At 47.0% G+C, this 20,156-nt stretch overlaps 1 long non-coding RNA gene across 1 annotated transcript; it reads left to right on the top strand.

Annotated features, from left to right (window-relative positions):
• The first annotated feature begins 16,352 nt into the window (after positions 1-16,352).
• On the top strand, positions 16,353-19,640 carry LOC101783029. The gene is made up of 3 exons (XR_215473.3): positions 16,353-18,800; positions 18,945-19,297; positions 19,385-19,640. It is a non-coding gene; the product is annotated as an uncharacterized LOC101783029 (long non-coding RNA).
• The last annotated feature ends 516 nt before the right edge of the window (positions 19,641-20,156 follow it).

Raw genomic sequence — 20,156 nt, 5'->3', positions numbered from 1 at the left:
GCCCTTAGCAGAATTCTCCTACAATAACAGCTACCAGGCCAGTTTGAAGATGGCACCGTTCGAAGCCCTGTATGGCCGGAGATGCCGGACACCCTTGAACTGGTCCCAACCAGGAGAAAGACAGGTCTATGGCCCTGACTTGGTGGCAGAAGCCGAAGACCAAGTAAAAGTCATTCAAGCTAATCTCAAGGATGCCCAATCTCGACAGAAGAGTTACTCTGACCGGCGGAGAAGACCCCTGCAGTTCGACCTTGGTGATCATGTGTACCTTCGAGTCTCCCCGACCAAAGGAGTACAACGTTTTGGAGTAAAAGGCAAGTTAGCTCCCCGTTATGTTGGCCCTTATGAGATTGTGGAGATATGTGGACCCGTTGCTTACCGGATCCAACTCCCAGAACAGCTATCGGCCATACATGATGTCTTTCATGTGTCTCAACTGAAGAAATGTGTCCGAGTTCCAGCAGAAATCTTAGAGCAAGAACAGCTTCAGGTAGAGCCCGACCTGACTTACGCCGAGTATCCAGATCGACTCCTTGACCAGAAGGAAAGGCACACCCGACGCCAAGTGGTAAAGATGTACAAGATCCTCTGGAGAAACCACACCGAAGATGAAGCAACATGGGAAACGGACGAATATCTGAATAAGCGCTTTCCAGGTTTTCTATCTCGTCAAGGAGGTAAAAACGTCATCCCGCTTTTGATGCCTGAATCTCGGGACGACTGACCCCTAACCTTCCGAGTTAATCTTAATCGGAGCCCTTGATCATAGTCATCTGTCTTGTTTTACCGCGCCTGAGTGCTCAGCCTTCCGCCCGGTTCCGACCCCGGAGACCCGACCCCTTCCCGTTTCGCTCCTCTCCCGACCCCGGCAAGCTCAGCCCACCATCAGATCCTTCTAAATCTTCCTCAAATGTCCGTTCTATCCGCCCGGTGGACCCGCGAGATCTTTTCCCCAGATCCTCCGCGACAGGCGCACTCGAGTTGCATGCCCGCTTCAGAGTCTTCCTGCCGCGTGGCTCGTCTTCTCCGACGCCGCCGCTCAGTTTTGTCTCTGGCTAGCGACCGAGTGGATTCTCGCGCCCCCTTCCCCAATGGCAGTGGAAGCCCCTCTGCAACCTTTCTGCAGAGCCTCGCCTCCCGCGCCCATCATCACGCCGCCAGATCCCGGCCCCAGAGCCCGATGTCGCCCGTCTTTTCCATCACTTCGACCACAGTCGTGCTGCCTGGTCTCCGCTACACGACGATTCCTCCATCGCCAACCCCGACCACGGCAGCGACAGCTCCTTTCCCTGCCCTGTCAGAAGCCGCCCGACAATCTGTTGCTCCGCGCTCGCCCGCGCGCCCGCGGCTGCCTGTCTTCTCACCTGTGCGCCCTCGATTCTAGCGCCGTTAAACCGGTCGCTTCTATCAAATCTTCCGCACGGTGACGCCCGCCTCCGCCAAATCTCAACCACCGGCCTACCCGCTCCTACGCCGCCCTGACGCCAGAACCTAATGACCGCTGGCGTCACCCCCGGAGTCCTGCACCACCGCCCTCTTCGCTCAATCGTCGCCCCGGCAGAGCACTCCATTGCTTCTGCCCGACCTTCGCGCCGCTCCCCTTCTCTCTCTCCCGCGCCGCTTCCTTTTCCCCGTTCCAGCAGCTATAAAAGGAATGCACCAGCCGCCGGAGTTCCCTCCGCCATTGTTGCCTTCAGCCATTCTCTCGCTCCCTGCTCAAGCTCCTAGCGCCACACACCAAGTTCCTGAGGAACTCTGCTCTCAGATTCTCCCTCAATTTTCTCTAAAGTCACCCAGCCGCTTGCTCCTCCGTGCTGTGTAAAAGCTCTCTTGTGATCTGCAAGAAGCATCGCCGCCGCCGTAGCATTGCCGGTCTTAGCCATTGTTCAAAGCTTTAGTTCCACCGCCCAAGTCTGCTTCTTCCCAACCCCAAGCTTTCCTTTCAGGAAGAAGGTAAGCTGCCGACCCCAGTCTGCTTCGCCCGACCCCTCCTATCCGCCCAACTCCGGTTCCGTCTCGCCCGACCCTATCTTCTCCGCCGACCCTTATCCGCCTCGCCCGAGGGCTTGGCTGTGATCTTTTCTTCAACCGAGGGTGTATGTGTAAAATTAGGAACCCTTCAGCGCTTGCGTCTGAGGATCCCTAGTACACCACATCCTCTAGTTCAAGGATCCGATCATAAGTTCCTTTCCTACCCTTGCCTTTTGATCTTCACCAGCTCTCTTGAACCTCCCTACCCTCCTGCTCTTTGTCGCGAGTTTCTGGGCTCAGGCGAGCCAGTGTTGCTGTTGAAATAACCATATATGCTAACTTGTGCATTGCATTCGTGTAGAGCTGCACCTCGCCGACGGCTTCTACGAGCTACACCCGGCGCCTGAAGACGAAGCTGTAGCTGAGCTCCTGCCTGCTGAAGCCGAAGTCGCCCCCGAAGTCGAGCAGTTTCCTTCCTCTTTGCTCGAAGGCAAGCTCCGGTTGCATGAAAACTCTGTGTGTTTTACCAGACTTGCGCATGCCTTCTGTAACATGATTGTGCATTTACGTATAGGAGTTGTTTGAAACCCTAGATGCATGACTTAGTTATTCCCATGATCTGAACACTAGCTGTTGGACCGAGTAGCCGCTTGCTTAACTAGGAGATGGTAAAAGCCGAGTGATTCCCTGTCACTCGCGAGTTGTAGGAGTTGGATGTCTACCTTTCTGTTACAACTATAAGGACGATGGACGGGGCAGGGTTTTTGGTAACTCTTTGGTGGACGGATGGTTGCCCCGTCTGTCTATGAAAATCTTGCTAAGGCCCGACAGTGGTGGTGTTCGTGATCAAGTGTTTGAAAGTACTAGCCTCATACTTAGTATGGGATAAGGAAGCCTAGTACCGGATTGAACCTAGACGTGAGCGGTCGCCCCATTGTTCTTGGAACGGAGTTTCCCCTGCTGGATGTCGCACGTGGTGGCATGCGTGGTCACAGGACGGCAGAGGCCGGGTCTGTGGAACCTTGCACCAAAGGAAATGGGCCCGACACGGGTTAGGGGATTGATGGGGAAGGCCGACACAGGAAGCGACCTTCGGGTGCGCGGATGTCGTGAGGTTAGGTTCACCATGCATGGTTAAAGAACTCGAATCGATTCGTCTGCCTCTCACAGTTTGAGATTGCTTGATCGCTATGTCACCCTGAGTAAATGAGGAATCTGATGATGACATGCTTATTGATATATCTATACATCTTGTTTGGATCTATGATTGCTTAGAATAGGTTGCAAAACCTAGACTGGTAAATGAACCTAGAACCGGAGCTAAAACTTGAAAATAGGGTTTTACTTAGTGCTTTTGGCAAACAAACCCCTCAGCCAAAAAGCCTTGCATGTCTAGAAGGAGGAGTAGTTTACTCCTATCGGTTAAGTCTTGTTGAGCTTAGTAGCTCAGCCTTGTCGTGGCTCCTGTTTTTTAGGTGAAGTTGCTGCTCCCGACCCCTCTTTTGCTGGCGCTTGGCCGCCCCAGCTTCCGCCGGGCTGGACGGTCGAGTGGGATCCTTCCTCGGACGGCGAGGAGAGGACTCAGTGATGTCCCAGTTGGCCTCACCAGGGACGTTCGACCCCGACGATTGCTTCCACTAGTGGTTTTACCTTTTGCTATTTTCCTTTGAACCTTGTAAAAACTCTGATGTTGGTTTTTGTGGCCGAACTAAAGGGTTAAATCGTTTAACTCAGTGGACTCGTTGTATTCTCTGGAACCACTCACCTTCGTGTGGGTTTGCTAAACTCGATCCTGTTCAAGTGGTAAATCGGACGAAATCCGATGGCACTTCGTGTTAACTTGGCTTAGGCATGGGTGTCGAGTTTTAGGCGGCTTAACCCTGTCAAATCAAGCTAATCCGAAGTGGATCCGCCACAGCGAGCCGATTGGTGAGCTCCACACACACCTTCATGGATTTCTCCCATCAGGATCTTTGCCTCCTCTGTTCCCAGGCATTTGAGCAGAACCCCATCAATCATTCAGTAGAACAAATCGTCTTCTAGTAATATATACTTTGTGGCTTGAAAATGCACTCGCCGATCCACTTTCTTGGATGGATCTTTCAAGTAATTGGCAATCTCTTTTCGCCAATCGTCGGCTACGAGCTCCAGAGTCATGGCGCCTTGAATCAACCGATACCCGGATGCGTGGTTGGCAAGCCTATTGGCCTCCTCATTATAGTTTCTGGGAATATGTTCAATAACCGTGGACTTGAATTCCTTTAAAAGTTGGAGGCAATCTTCATAGTAAATTCTCAAAACATCATCTTTACATTCGGACCTACCTGTCAATTGGTCTACGATGAGCATGGAATCCCCAAAAATTTCCACAGCGTCGGCCTTGATCTCTCTTAATAATTGTATCCCTTTTAGGACGGCTCGGTATTCTGCCTGATTATTTGTCACTGATGCTTCCATCGGCAGAGAGAAATCATAACTTGCCCCCCGAGGCGATATGAGAACAATGCCGATTCCTGATCCGGCCCCGCATGAGAACCATCAAAGTATAGAGTCCACGGAACCGGCTCAACGATAGCAACTTCTGGTCCGCAGTGCTGGGCGACGAAATCGGTCTTGACTTGACCTTTGACAGCTTTGGCCGATTCATATCTTAGGTCAAACTCTGACAAAGCCAAGATCCACTTTCCAATCCGCCCTTTCAAAATCGGCAACGACAGCATGTATTTCACCATGTCATCTTTGCATACGACTATGCACTCTGCCGATAACAGGTAGTGCCTGAGTTTGGTACATGAGAAGTAAAGACATAGGCACAGTCGCTCTACCGGGGAATATCTTATCTCGGCGTCCAGAAGTCTTCTGCTAACATAATATATCACCCGTTCCTTTCCTTCGAACTCCTGTACCAGCGCCGATCCGATAGCTCGTTCATCAGCCAATAAGTATAGCTTGAACGACTTGCCAGCTTGCGGTGGGACCAGTACAGGTGGTGAGATTAGGTATTGCTTGATGTCTTCCAGTGCCTTTCATTGTTCTTCTCCCCATATGAACTCTTGGTCGGGTTTCAACTTCAGTAACGGCGTGAAGGCTTGAATACGCCCGGATAGGTTGGATATGAATCTTCTGATGAAATTGACTTTGCCAATTAAGGATTGCAACTTAGTTTTATTCTGTGGGGCCACAACTTTATTGATAGCCGCTATGATTTTCCAGTTGACCTCTATCCCACGCTCATGAACCATGAATCCCAGAAACTGCCCGGCGGACACGTCGAAAGCGCACTTGTTCGGGTTCATTTTCAACCCATGCTTCCTTGTGCATTCCAATACCTCCTGCAAATCGGCGAGATGTTCCTGGTGTCCTTTTGACTTGACCATGACGTCGTCGATGTAGATCACTACCAGTACACCGATAAGCTTGTGAAATATATAATTCATGGCCCATTGATATGTAGCACCGGCGTTCTTTAATCCAAAGGTCATTACTACCCACTCGAATAAACCGAGGTGGCTCGGGCACCTGAAAGCCGTTTTCGAAATGTCTTCTTCAGCCATTAATATTTGATTGTACCCGGCATTTTCGTCCATAAAACTCATGACTTTATGTCCCGCGGCGGCATCTATCAACACATCGGCTGTCGGCATTGGATACCCATCTATCGGTGTAGCCTGATTAAGGTTCCTGAAGTCAATGCACACGCGCAGCTTTCTGTTTTTCTTGTATACGAGTACAATATTGGAGATCCACTCGGTATAACGGCACTGGCGAATAAATTTTGCTTCAATTAGCCTTGTAATCTCGGCCTTTATATCAGGTAGAATTTTAGGATTGCACCGTCGCGCGGGCTGTTGATATGGCTGATATCCCGGCTTTATGGGCAACCGGTGTTCAACAATGGATCGGTCTAAACCAGGCATCTCATGATATTCCCTGGCAAAGCAATCTTTAAATTCTTTCAATAAATTTGTCAATTTACACTTGTATTCTGGATCCAAGCTAGCACTAATGTACATCGGCCTTGGCTTGGTGCCATCACCTAAATCTATCATTTCTAATGAATCGGCCGACGTAAAACCGTGCCCCAGCTTCCCATCTTCTCGGACAAACTGATCCATCTAATCTGAATCTTCAGAGCTGACTGCTCGGATCGGCTGTAGGCCAAAATCGGACACTTTCAGGAAATCGGTGTCCCAAGTTCTTCCGGATATGCACTTGACGTGTTCGTAGCCCCATTGTTGCGTATCGGCCGCAGCAACGCTGTAGGCGTAATCGGCGGTGACTATCTCAATGTTGTCGCCGATCCATTGTACGAGGCATTGATGCATTGTAGACGGGACGTAGCAATTTGCGTGTATCCAATCGCGACCGAGCAACATATTGTAGGACCCTTTGCCATTAATAATAAAGAAAGTAGTGGGAAGGGTCTTACTGTCGATGGTGAGGTCGACGCAAAGTGCCCCACGGGCGGGAGACACGTTGCCTTCGAAGTCCTTAAGCATCATGTCCGTCTTCGTTAGATCTTCGTCGCTTTTACCCAATTTCCGAAACATGGCGTACGGCATGATGTTGACTGCAGCGCCTCAATCTACTAGTAGTCTGGTGATAGGTCGGCCGTTGACGTGCCCTTTGAGGAACAGTGCCTTGAGGTGTTGTCATTTTTCATCTTCGGGTTTCTCAAAAGTGGCCGTCATTGGCTCCAAAGCCAATTGCGTCATCTGTTCCTCCATTTTTGACGTGTCGTACCGATCGGCGGGAACCATGAATTCCATCGGCAAGATGAAAACCATGCCGACATCAGCTGCCGATTCTTGATTGTTGTCGCCTTCCCTGTTGTTTCTTTTAGGGCACCAAACCCGAGATCTGTCGTTCTTCTTATCCACTATCTGTCGCTGCTCCTCTTCCTGTTGCTCCCATTGGCGCAGACGCTGGATCCTTCTTTTTTGGGATTTGGTCAATCCATCAGGGCACCACCTGGGGTTTACCGGTTTGGCCGGCGGTCTGGCGCGCTCCCAGTTTCTGCTGATTGGCTCTGATCCTCTGTCTCTGGAACGAGACCTTCTGAACGGGCGATTGTTGTGATATGGACCACTGCACTCTGGGCAATTATCGGCCAATGGCAACCTGAGGTTATTTTCCCAGCAATAGATGAAGAACGGGCATCGCCAATGATCTTCATGTCATCGCATCATCTCTTCGTGAAATCTTGAATTTTCCTGTTGCCGCTGGTATTTGTTGAGCAAGAATTGGGAAGTGATGGGTCTACGCGGTCCTTCCGATCCTTCACCTTCATCATCCATCCGTCTCTTCCCTTTGACGTCTTCGGGCGTAGCTTGATTCCTGGGGTCCACGGTTCCACTTTTTTTAGCCGATTCCGATGTTAGCACTTTGGTTTGAAGCGCGTTTCTTCCTGTATCAACCATGTTGGTGGGGAAAGGATGCTGATCAATCTTCATTGGCTTTGCTGGCTTTGTCAGGATCTCGAACTTGAGCCTGCCTTGCTCGATGGCCGATTGTATCTGCTGATGGAAGATCTTGCACTCATTTGTGTCGTGGGACGTGGCGTTGTGCCATTTGCAATACTTCATCTTTTTCAGCTGTTCGGCCGATGGGATCGTATGATAGGGCGAGAGCTTGATCTGCCCTTCTTGGAGGAGTAAGTCGAAAATTTTGTTGGCCTTTGACGTGTCAAAACCGAACGCCTCCGGTTCCTTTTTCCCGAAGGGGCATGATATCGACTTCTTCCCCTTAACCCACTCTGCTAGGCCGATTTTCGCCACCTCCTCGGATTCAGATCCCTCCAGATATGCCACCTTTTTCTGAAAATTTCTCCGCTGATCAAAGGGGCGTAGTTCCTGACCGGACAATCGGTGAACGATTTGACTCAGGCTTTCGAACTCTTGGGAAGCGTACTTCTCTTTGATGTGAGGCAGGAGACCTTGGAAGGCAATATCGGCCAGCTGCGCATCGGTCAGGATTAGGGTGCAACACTTGTTTTGGACTTCTTTGAACCTCTGCACATAAGTGGACACTGGTTTGTCGCTCCTTTGCCTGAGGCTGGTCAGATCTGAGAGTTTCATCTCATGCACTCCCGCGTAGAAGTACTTATGAAACTGCTTCTCCAAGTCAGCCCAAGTAACTATGGAGTTGGGTGGTAGCGTAGTGAACCACTAGAAAGCCGACCTGGACAGGGACGATGAGAACAGCCGCATGCGCAGAGCATCCTGTGTAGCCACTTCTCCACATTGGATGATGAATCTGTTCACGTGTTCCACAGTGGAGGTGTCCTCGAGCCCCGAAAACTTGGTGAAGTCGGGGACTTTGTACCGATGGGGAAACGGTAGTAGATCATAGGCGGGCGGGGGGGGGGGGGTATGGCGTTCTGTACATGTAAGTCTGTACTTTTGGCTTTAAACTAAACTGTTCTTGGATCACCTTCGCTATCCTTGCCGTCCAGTCTACTTGCTATTGATGAATTACCGGATGGGGAGCTGGTATATGTTGGTGGATCGGCGGCGGAATGACCGGGTGATGAACAAAAGCGTGCGGCGGATTCTGCGGTAACGTGGCCGGCTGAGTGGTCGGCATCTGGTGGCGTAACAAACCGGCCATCTCATCGTATAATATTATAGGCGCCGCGCCTCGAAGGATCTCAGCAGCGTCTGCCCCCCTGCCGATTTCCGTCGTGGTGGAATGGTACTGTGGAACCGTCGGTCGGGTGGCCGATTCGAGTGGTGCCTGGATCAGAGGGCCCCCAAAGCCGGCCGGTTGATCCAGAACGGCTGCTGTCGATGGTGCCCCCCAAGGCACTGAGTTTAATGGTGATGAGGAAATCTGAGGAGGCTGAGGTGGCGCACCGTTGTACCCTGGATGCACTGATGGCAAAGAAAAGCTAGGTCGTCCATGCTGAGTTTGCATCGGCTGGGGAGCTGAGTAAGATGTGCTTGGAAAACTCCTGACTGGGGCCGTAATGGGTGGGGCGTATGCTGGCCCCTGATATCCTTGAGATACACCATTGGCCAGGGAGCTGATGACGGCATTGTATACCATGTTGGTTATCACCGGGAATTGGTCAATGAAAGCCTGGTAGATGGACTGCTGAACCATATCGGACATTTTCTCCAAGTCCTCAGTGATGGTGATCTGACGGGGAGTTGGGAAAGGAGCTTTCTTGACGGTTTCCTCGCTCTTGGTACGACTGAAAGATTGTAGGCATGTTTTTCTGTATTGTTCCACTTGCTTTGCCAACTCTTCTTTCTGGTCGTCCTTGAGGTCTGCTTTTGTCACCTCGATGACGTTGTCTTCGGAGATTTCGTAGCTTTCGACATAGTAGAGGTTGAAGTGGTCCCACTGGGCATGACAAAAGTGTGTTGGCGCTAAAAGTCAGCCGATTGACTCTCAGCGTCAGACACACGACCCGGGAGAATCTGCTTAGCTCTTGTTCGAGTGATCGCCCTGGTGCAGTTCGCGTGGTGTGCCAGCCAATCTGACCTGTTGATTGGCAAGGAAGAAACGTGTCAAATTCAAGGGGTTGCGATCGGCTAAGATTCTGATCTCGAGAAAGCGTATCAGCAAATCGGCCGATTTGCTATAAAAACATAATCGGCTATGACATAGCCAACAACCACGTAGCGATTATAAAGAAAACTACTAGAGTAAACTAAATAACGCTACAGGAGCAACACTTGAAATAGATCTAGTCGGCTATGTAAAGATAGTGGATGAAAATAACGATAATCAAGCCGAAAGTTCTAATCTCGAGCTGGATAACTGGTGATAAAATTAGAACAACAGGTAAAACCTAGAATTCTAGTAAATATCGATAACTGGTGAATAAATCTAAACGAAATGACAGCGATGCACCCGAAGTTAAAGCTTAGATATTACTCGATAAGTGGAACTTACAGAATCGGCCGGAGATCGTGTTGATGCAGCCCTGCCAACCTGTACGAACTCGTGAAAGAAGAAAAGTTTTGGCGAAGTCGCCGACTTGAAAGTAAAGTACGAGGAAATAGTAGATTGTTGTATTGATTGATGTGTTGTTTACAGATCTCTAAAGATGGCTATTTATAGCCTGTTACAACCAATTTCCTAACCGACTAGGATCTATCTCTAATTTTAAACGAAAACGAATATCTACAAGTACAACTCGTACCGAAGTTAGTTATTGCACTCCTGCGGGCCAATCCTCCTTCGTCTTCTCTTTCTGATCCATTTCAAGCCCACATTGGCCCAATTGCTCCAGCCTTCCAATCGGCTGATCTCTACCAACTTCGCCCGCCAAAACACTGCAGCGTCAATCGGCCGATCTCCAACTGTAGCACCAATCGGCCGATTCCCAATCGAGACCTTTCAACTCACAGCATCAGCCAATCCTTTCTCTTTTTTAACACCGATTCTATACGTGTCAAAATCTAGCGTCAACAGAAAGATGAACACTCTATTTTAATTGTTATTGCAGGCTAAAAAACATATTAAAATTAGTTGTGTACAACAAAATTTTTAAAAAAGAAAAAAATGGTGCCTCCAAGGAATCAAACTACGCCTTGCAATTTTAGAGACCTACAGCCATACCATTAAGTTAGCAAAGTAAGCTCATCAAGTCTCTAAATAAAATTATATTTGACTGTACATAACCCTCCCAATAAGTACCCTGCATCCAGGCATCCGCAAGTTAGTTAGGCAAGTCTTTTATGTCCAAGATCCAAAAGCGGAAGTATGGCACATCATGGTGAGAGTTATCCCACGTGATAATTTTGACATGGGTGCTAAATTGTTTTGCAGATTGCTTTGGAATAAATAATATTGGAATTTGCTAAGTTTTATTAGTAACATTTAATTGAGTTTATCTAGTAGAATAAATTTGTGTTTGGGAGTAATTCACTAATTGAAGGACCGGAACAGGCGACCAGAGGGGATGAACGGGAGGCTTTAAAAATTCTCTCCTAGAACAAAGCCTATGTCCCGATTGCTATCCCAAAACACATCTCGCATCTAATCGCTAAGATGACACAAGTCAACCTGTGACAAGCTCATGCTAGGAACGATTAGAAAAGACTCAAAGTGTAGCGGAAGCAAAGCACAGAGGGACTCGAAAAAGCTTGCACACACGAGATTAAGCAAAACTAACGCTAACCACTAACTTAACTACACGTGCAAGGATAAACGATTAATTAACAGAGCTAAGTATGATTTGCAAGTGAGAGATCTGATTAAGATGCTAAAGCAAGTATCAGTGATTAACGAACTAATTGTATGGATTAAAGAGACAGACAAAAACTCACAGTGCTATCTGGTTCCTGTTCACTTGCTGGCCTGGACTTCCAGATCTGGATTAAAGAGACAGACAAAAACTCACAGTGCTATCTGGTTCCTGCTCACTTGCTGGCCTGGCGTACCACGTGTGGGCCGTGCACGGCCTGGTGCTTGTGCTGGCCTTCACGCACGGCCGTATGATCTGCTGGGCTCGCTCGGCAGTGCTTAGCCCACTCGCTGTTGCTGGCCCCATTGCCCGTGCGCCTGCCTGGCCTGCTCGGCCCACCACACGTGCTCGGCCTGCTGGGCGCTGAGCCGCGCGTGCTTGGCCTGCCAGGCCTGCTGCGCTCGCTCGGCACCGCTCGGTTGGCCCGTGCGCCGCGCGTGCCGCGTGCGCCTCGCCCGTCGCCTGAAGCTTCTCCCCTGCGCACGAACAGAAACAGAGAAAGGAAGAACACAAAGAACAAGAGCAAAAACTTCAACTCTAAAATCTTTCCTCAAAACTCCATGAATTGAGAAGAAACTTGAGACATAGAAGTAATACCCCAAGAACTAATAGATCCATAAAGAAGACCTCAAAATGTTCAAATATTCATCACGAATTTTAAAGAAAACCGAGACCATCCAAGTCAAATTCATGATGGATTTGAAGGAGGATTACATGAAAGATGGGTCCTAGCAACAATGTCCCCCTAACAAATCTCGCGGGATTTGGGCTTAAACTCGAAAAACAAAAATTCCCACAAAAATGTGTATCGTTTTTTAGTATTTATTTTTATTTCGGATACTTTCTGATACGTATCCATGCCGTATCACACTTACCATTGAGCTATTTGTGGTTTTGTTTCTCTTTCTTATACTTAACTCTTTTATACACAGTTTTTTTTGCCCTGTTGCTTGCGTGGCGACTGGATGCCAGGTCACCAGCCGCCGCCAGCACCACGTCATTGGGCGCCCACGGCATTTCGTTCAAAATATGCTTTTGCTATTGCCAGGTGTATGAATCCAGCCACTTGTCACCACACGCTTGGTTAAGTGGTGATACCATGGATCGCAATCCGCGTGCACCATTTTGGCCAATTGCGATATCAAATCTCAAAGTTTGACTTGAGTTATATTAAACCATATAAGAGTGTATCCATTTATGAACAATGTATAGTGCACTTTATCAAAATTATTTAAATTCTTTATTGTAAGTTTATAGGATAAAAATATGTTATCACGTCAATTGGTAGAATTTTTTGATCAAATTTAGATGTTATCCTAATTATTATTGTTATATGCTGGAAGATATATATGTTCTCGTCTAAAAGAACGATATGTACATAACTTGTATTATGGTCTTCCGTATGGGTAAATCCACGTTACTTTCATTTGTGATACTTCAATTGTAGTTTTCCGGATGAGCACATCTATGTCACTTATTCCGAATTAGTGTTACTTAGATAGCCTGTAACATCCGCACAAATCACCAACACCCGTTAAAATTGCCTTTAAAATCTTTTTACCGCTGAGCACCCGGAATTCCAAAATCTTCCCCGGCGATTTCGCCGTCCCGGCACCCATGCCGACCCCTACCTTTTTATCTGTGCCCGTAAATCTCGCCGCGTGCCGTTTTCAGACGCCGCGCGCGTGCCCCGACCGCGTGCCGCGAATGCCGCCGGTCTCTTCCTTTTTCTTTCTCTTTTCCCCTCCCCTTTTTCCTGATCTTTTTCTTTTTCCTTCTTCTTCCTCCTCCCTCCTTCTCTTTCCTCCTTCCTTCCCCCTCCTGGCACCCACCTACCCCGGCACGTTTACTTCGCCTGGCCCCTTCCCGGCGCCTGGCCCCGGCTCCCTCCGGCCCTGCGCGCCCGGGGCCTGCCGCACCTGTGCCCGGCGCGTTGCGCCGGCCCGCCCGGCATCGACACCCGCGCCGCACGTCGTCGGCGTGACTGCCGGCCCCCGGCCCGACTTGGCCACCTGCGCCGCCACGCCCCAGCGCTTGGCTGCCCCTGCCCCGCGTGCACGCCCCTGCACCGCCGTCGGCCCGACCCCACCGCCGGTGCCGTGCCGCCCTCCGCACCTTGCCGGCCCGTCCCCCACCGTCGGCCTCGCTTGACCGGTCCCCTACCGCCGGCCGCTCCCCGCCGGTGCTATAAAAAGGGCTTTGCCGGCTCCTCTCCCCACCCATCCACAAGCCGCCCTGCTCCTCCCCTCACCGAGCGCCACAGCCGCCCGTACGCCGCCCCCGTGTGCCACCCGAGCCGCCGCCGCCGAGATCCACCACCGGCCGCTCCTCTCCCATTGACGCCACCCATGGTAAGGGAGGCACAATGGGGTCTCCACCCCTTCCTCCACCACCTCCTCCGCCCACAGCCGCCGCCGGTGAGCCCGGCCGGCCGACCACCGTCGCCCCACTCCTCCCCAATCTCCACGCCAGCCCAAGGAAGAAGAAGGGGAAAGATTCCCCAAAATCCCGATCTGACCCCCTCTTTCTTCATATTCGCAAATAAGTTCCCCCACCACTCTCCAGAGATTCTCGCGGATGAGCCCCTCCACCTCCAAAAGTATTTACAAATAGGTCCCTAGTTTATTATAATTCAGTCCTAAACCTCCGTTTAAGCCCCTAATTCATGTTTAACCCGTCATTTCATGCGCCAAACTTCCTCCAATTAATCCCAAATTTTACCACGTCATCCTCCAGAATACCTCTGCCGATCTATATCCAAATTTCCCAAAAATAATCTTTCTACCTATTTTCCGTTCACGTTTTCTGTTCGGAGCTCACGGTTAAAAACCGATCCTTCTTTTATTTATTTGCGTGTCTGTTTGTGTGTGTCGTAGATCGCGGTTTGCCCGAGGAGGAGCCCGAGGAGGAGTTTGACCGCGAGCCCGAGCCCGAGGACCAGTACCGCGAGCCGGAACTCCCGGAAGGCTTTGAAGACAGCAAGTCCAATCTCACCCTTTGATGCATACTTAATACCTAGTTTTTCAAACACGACCTATTGGCCTGTTTTATGAAATGCATATTGTTTTATTGCAAGACATGGTTGGATAGCCACCCCTTGATTGTTATGATCATTCCTTGTTGTCCTATGTTTATCACTAAATATGACTTGTTCTGTTTAGATGATAACCACTGCTAGAACGCTTAGGATTTGGTTACACAACTTCCATCATTATTACAATGGTTTACTTGGAGAATAAATGTGTGCGTGCGTTCAATTGGGAAGATGGTTTTCCCGGTTCAAAGGAAAGGAATGTGTAGACGGGATGGATGGGCGTTTCTCGTGTGAAATGCCAGATTGTTGTGCTCGTACCTTAGTGGTTGAGTAAAGTTGGGAGATATCCATCTTGTCTAGATTAAGGACCAAGTTGCTGTGTCATCTTGCCTAATTCCACCATCGTGCAACCACTCGACCGTTGTATGGGCAACGGCTTAGCATAAATCCCACTAGCTGAACTGTTAGCCGTCAGGGGTGCTGGTGAGCAACGGGAGCCCATGGAAAAGGAGTAAGATCTTGGTGACTTAGGTCCCGGTTACGGTTTCATGGATGAGCCGTGAACCCCTTGGGTGCTTCCGTGAGGGCTAGTCGGTCTTAGCTAAGGTGGGTAATAGCTTTGTTAGGATCCGCACCGACACTACGGTGATCGTGCTGCGGTACCCTACTTGTGGGAAAAGTGTACAACCTCTGCAGAGTAAAAACCTATCCGGGTAGCCGTATCCACGGCATTGGACGAGTTACGGCTTGGTCACATAACTAGTACTTGGGCAAGGATGTCACGTGTGTGTGTGTGTTGGATTTTGGAAGAGTCCGGCAGTTGTGCCGTGCGCTATGGCGGACGGGGAGTCTGATAGCGATAAAAATTTGGATCCTTTGTGTAGGATCAACCCCACTCAATGCTCGGTTACTAAAGAAAAGTTTTACAAAAATTTATTTGAAAACGAGCCTATGCATGTGTTGAAAATTTAGCTTTTCCGCCAATAAACTCTAGCCTATCCTTGTTGTAACCTGTGCATATACTTGCTTGTATCCCCCTCCGTGAATGGGGTTGGACTTGTTGAGTACGTTCGTACTCACCCTTGCTTCGTTGCTACAGAGGAAGACCCGGACTTCATCATCGAGAACCTTGAGTAGAGGTTGTGTCCGCACCCAACGCTGCCTGTGGTGTTGCCCTATCCAAGATGCTGCTGCTGCCGTGTAGTCCCGAGTGCTGTCTTTTGGCAGTCGCTTGGTTAGCCGCTGTTATTTATTTACTGCTTATCGCTGCGTGGCTTTCACGCCCACTCCCTCGGGAGTTGTACGGTAACTGAATTATCTGTCGAATAAATGTGCTATCAGCCTCCTGGGACTGATATTTGTATCACATTTAGTCTCTACTTATGTGGGGACGCTTCATAGCCATTGTCAACATCAAGCTCAAAACATAGCATGTAACCTGCACTATCAATGTGATCATCTGAGTTGCACTACCAATGGTGGGTTGTGACCTTTGCTAATCTCGTCATAACCATCAATATCATAGATTCTTGCTCGGAATAGTGACAAGTACAAATTTGAAAAATACGAATTATCCATTTTTCAATAAATATATGTAAAAAATATTTCTAAACTACCCATGCTTAGAAATCAAATTATCAACTTCGTACATGAAAAATATAATTTTATCGCATTCTTAAAAAAAAATAATTGTTAACTTCATGTTTATTCAGTTACGTATATATAAGTAAATAGTTAAAATATAAAGCGATTCCATCCAATTGAAAATTTCTCCAATCATAGGTCTAGCAAAAGAAAATTAGAAATTAAGAGTACGTTGGGAAAGTTAAACCATGTATACAAACCATGATATTTAATTACATTTCATACGATGTGAAAAGTTCATGGATATAATACATTTCATTAAATTCAAAATCTCAACAAAATTAAAATTTTGCTTCTGCTTGGAAATTTTTCTCCTCATAACAAATTTTTTAATTTAAATGTATTTCTGTTTAAACAATAAACATGCTGATTTTGTTAAACGGGCCAAAATATCTTGTCTTGGGCAGTTTCTTCCAAGGCCCAGCTCCTCCTAACCGATTATCTAAAAAACGACAATCCAGATTGATCTCAACTAGCATAAAAAAGATCCCGACCGATAGCAATCTGAAACCCTAACTCCTCTCCCTTCCCCTTCACCTCTCTCTTCCTTCTTAGCTCAGATCCGCGCAGCCCTTATTGCCTCACCTGGCCGCCACCCCTCAACCCACTTGCGCTCACCCACTCATAGATGTCGCCGCCTAGGCTCACTGTGGAGCGCGACCCGGCCACCGCGTCCTCCCCCTCCGTGCACCACCGTATCCAGGAGAATGCCGCCACGAAGGTCCGGTGTCTGCAAGCGGCAAGAGCGGCGCAGTTGCTAACAAGGGGGCGATGGGTGGGGCTACAACAGTGCTTCCTCATGGCCTCCCCCAAACCAACAACGCTTTCCTGTCTGGAGATCCGCCGCCACCCTTCTCACCTCAACTTGTAGCAACAACGGGAGCGGTCGGATCCACGGGTTCCTCCACCATTCCGCCACGGCAGCCTGAGCATGGTGCCCTTCTCCATCGAGGCACCATTCCATCTCGGCGCCTGCGGCCACCGCCAGATCCACGGGTGACCTCGCGCCAGAAGGTGCACTTGATTTGCCCCATGGGTAGTATTTCTCTTGCTTTGCCCCCCACTGGGATCTGCTCCCTCCCTCTCTAGATTACCACATGTTGCTTTGCTTTGATTTGTGTTTCCGTGGTGTGGTTTTTGTGCTAGCTAGGAAAGGTCCGCCTAATTAATCTATGCTACGCTGGCAGTGTATGCCCCACAACTAAACTGTCCATCATGCAGAACTGGTGGAGTCAATGGTTTTGGCCTGTCCTCCTGAGTGTTCCAAGTACAGAGGAACTATGGATGTTTTTTTTTTCCTTTCCTAAACAAAGTGATGGTATTTATATTTCAATGTGGACTGCATACATTTTCATTAGGCAATGCACATTTGGAGAACTGAAAGACATCTTATAAACTCTTTTAGTAGTTTAGCAGTGCTAACGAAAATTTCCTACCTAAATTTTATTTGAAGAAAAAGGATTCATAATTCAATTTGAATGATGCATACTCATGCTGATGTACCAAAGTGTTCACCACATTTTCTTTCTTAACAATTGAAGAATAATTTGAACACAAACCTATAAAGTGCCCAGACTAGCTATTGGGTGTTTCTACTGAACTTGAAACCCACACTCTTCCATAATTCATTGGTGCCTTAACCGAAGCAATAGGAGTATGCTGATTTCTTTTATGTCAGCTCACACATAAGATTGCTTGCTATTACTGATTGTCTGCTTCTATTTGCAATGAGCTGCAAGATTGTTGGCAGTTGGCACACTTCATACCTTTTCGAAGGACAGTATTAAAATATGGCACTTCATACCTTTATTCTACGAGGAGTTTTTCTATTATTCTCATATTGATTACTTCTATAAAATGTCAAGTCTATTAATATAGCTATAGAATTTGTGCAGACAGCTGTCAAACTCAGTGAATGCTCCATTCTCTATGCACTTCTTATATGGATCGCGTGCACAACCAACATAGATGCAGCACTCAGCCCCTTTTTATATGGTTATGTTCATGTTCTTTATCATTTATGTATCTTGTTGCTGCCAATGCTCCATTCTATATGCACTTATGGATCATGTGCACAACAAACACAACAACTGTATGCATTGTACCCATGTTAGGCCCATAGTTCGTCACTGATGCAGACTAGTAAAGTGGTTACTTATTTTAGCCAATTTGTGTGGACACTAATAACGCCTTTTAGTAGTGAATAAACCTGTTGCAATTTAACTTGTAATCAATATCAATTGCTATCTAGTGTAGTACTCTTTTGCAATGCATATAGTATGAAGTTTGATTGACATTAAGCACCACTGCTTTGCTAACAATATATGCCCTACTGTTATGACAATGCCTTGATGCTGTCTATGGATGTGTACATGAGTTTGCTTTTCATTTCAAAGCCAAGATTTGTTCTTCTCTTATTTGCTTTAATATATGCCAGATTTGGTGTGTGAATTTTCTAGTTCGGCTATTGGTAGGATCTATCTTGTCCATCCAAGTCTTCCTGTCCACTAATCCAAATTAATGAGTTCATGTGCTGCTAGTCTTGTAGCATGATCATCAGAATTGTACTCTCCACATATATTGTCCACTTATCCAAATTAATGATTTTATTTGATACACTGTTCACTAGGATATTCTGACATCACGGTAAGAATTTTTCTTTTGTTTGTCGTGAACTTTCTGCAATGGATATCAAGATAACTGTAAATTATCAATTCAATATATGCCCGACTGGTTCATTGTGAGCTTTGTTTCATTGCCACATGTTGAACATGGTATTTGCCTATCAGTGAACTATAGGATTTCAATGTGCACTAATCCATTTCATGGGAGTGTATAGCTTTTATTACATTCACTTCTATTGATTTCTCAGATGCTGATGTGCGGTTAACAAGGAGGATCCGTCATGATACCATTGAGAAGGGTAGAGATATCAAGACTGTGTTAGATCAGGTTGCATAGCTTCTTCCATTTCAATTCCCCCACATTACATCTAACAACATTTAGCTGAACTTGAATATCTGTCCTCTTCATCTGTTATGTACACACTTGACGACTTTGCTAATTTTACCAGTGAATGAAACTCTTTTTCTGCAGTACTCAAAGTTTGTTAAGCCTACTTTTGAAGATTTCATCCTGCCAACGAAGAAATATGCTAATATTAACAATGAGTGACACTATTGTTCTTAAAATGGTAAAGCCGTTCACCAGTCTATCTTCTTTCACTAAGAAACAAAGGAAGAATTGTGGCCAAAGTGAAGTTGTCACCTACTGATGGCAAACTCGAGATTGGAGGAAGCATGCTTGGAAAGGAATACGTTGGGGTTTATGTTGAAGGTCTTGAAAATGACAGTAGAAATAAAGGAGATGAGCTGATACCTTGACCTATTTTTAAGATTCGTACACTAATAGATGCTATTGGCTACGTTATTCCTTGGCCCCGTTCACATGTAAGTTTTTTTTCTTCAAAGATTAAACTTACAGTTTCGTAATATCTTCAAATTGTGTTATGCATCTAACCCCATGCCCCGTTGCAGGTGAAGAAAGCTACAAGTTCAAATCTTAAACAACCTGGTGATGTAACTTTTCAAGGAAGAAGTGAAGCCACTATAGAGAGGGGCAAGAATGAGCAATGAAGCGTAGGTTTGAGTTGTTAGTGAAAACATTTAGAAATAATAGCATGATATTGTCACTTTGTCTGTGTTTCTTTATTAAGGCAATTATCTTGTTGACAGTATTTTAATTAATGGACATGTTGGTTCTTGAATGAAGTACCAGTTTCTTTTTTGTGAAGCAAAGAATTGATTACCAATGCAATGTCATAGATAATTTATTTACGCATTATTAACTTATTAGAAAATAAAATGATATATTGGATTTATAAATGCAAATAAAAGAATCGTTATATATTAGTACACACCAAAATAGATGTATCTATAAATCATCTCTACAATTCTTAATACACAATGTGGTGGTACTATAAAACATGTCTATATCCGTAGACGAATAATAAAAATGTATCTATGATATTGTTTCTACATTTGTTAACATGCAATTTGGTGTTACTATGAAATGTGTCACCCATCACGTCACCTGCCACATCATCCGCCACGTCATGTGCCATGGCACCCGCCACGTCACGTGCCACATCACATGTCACGCTCTACTAAATCATATCTATACTAATTACTGCACAATAAGGCGTCGTTATAAAAAGCGTCTACATTAGTAGGCATGTTTTGTATATATATCTATAAATTGTATCTATATTTCTTAATACGCAATACGTAACTACACCACTAGAGACAT

The sequence above is a fragment of the Setaria italica genome, chromosome VII, assembly GCF_000263155.2.
Source record: "Setaria italica strain Yugu1 chromosome VII, Setaria_italica_v2.0, whole genome shotgun sequence".
Lineage (NCBI taxonomy): Eukaryota > Viridiplantae > Streptophyta > Magnoliopsida > Poales > Poaceae > Setaria > Setaria italica.
The sequence above is the reverse complement of the archived record's forward strand: the minus strand, read 5'-3'. Positions and strand labels throughout refer to the sequence as shown.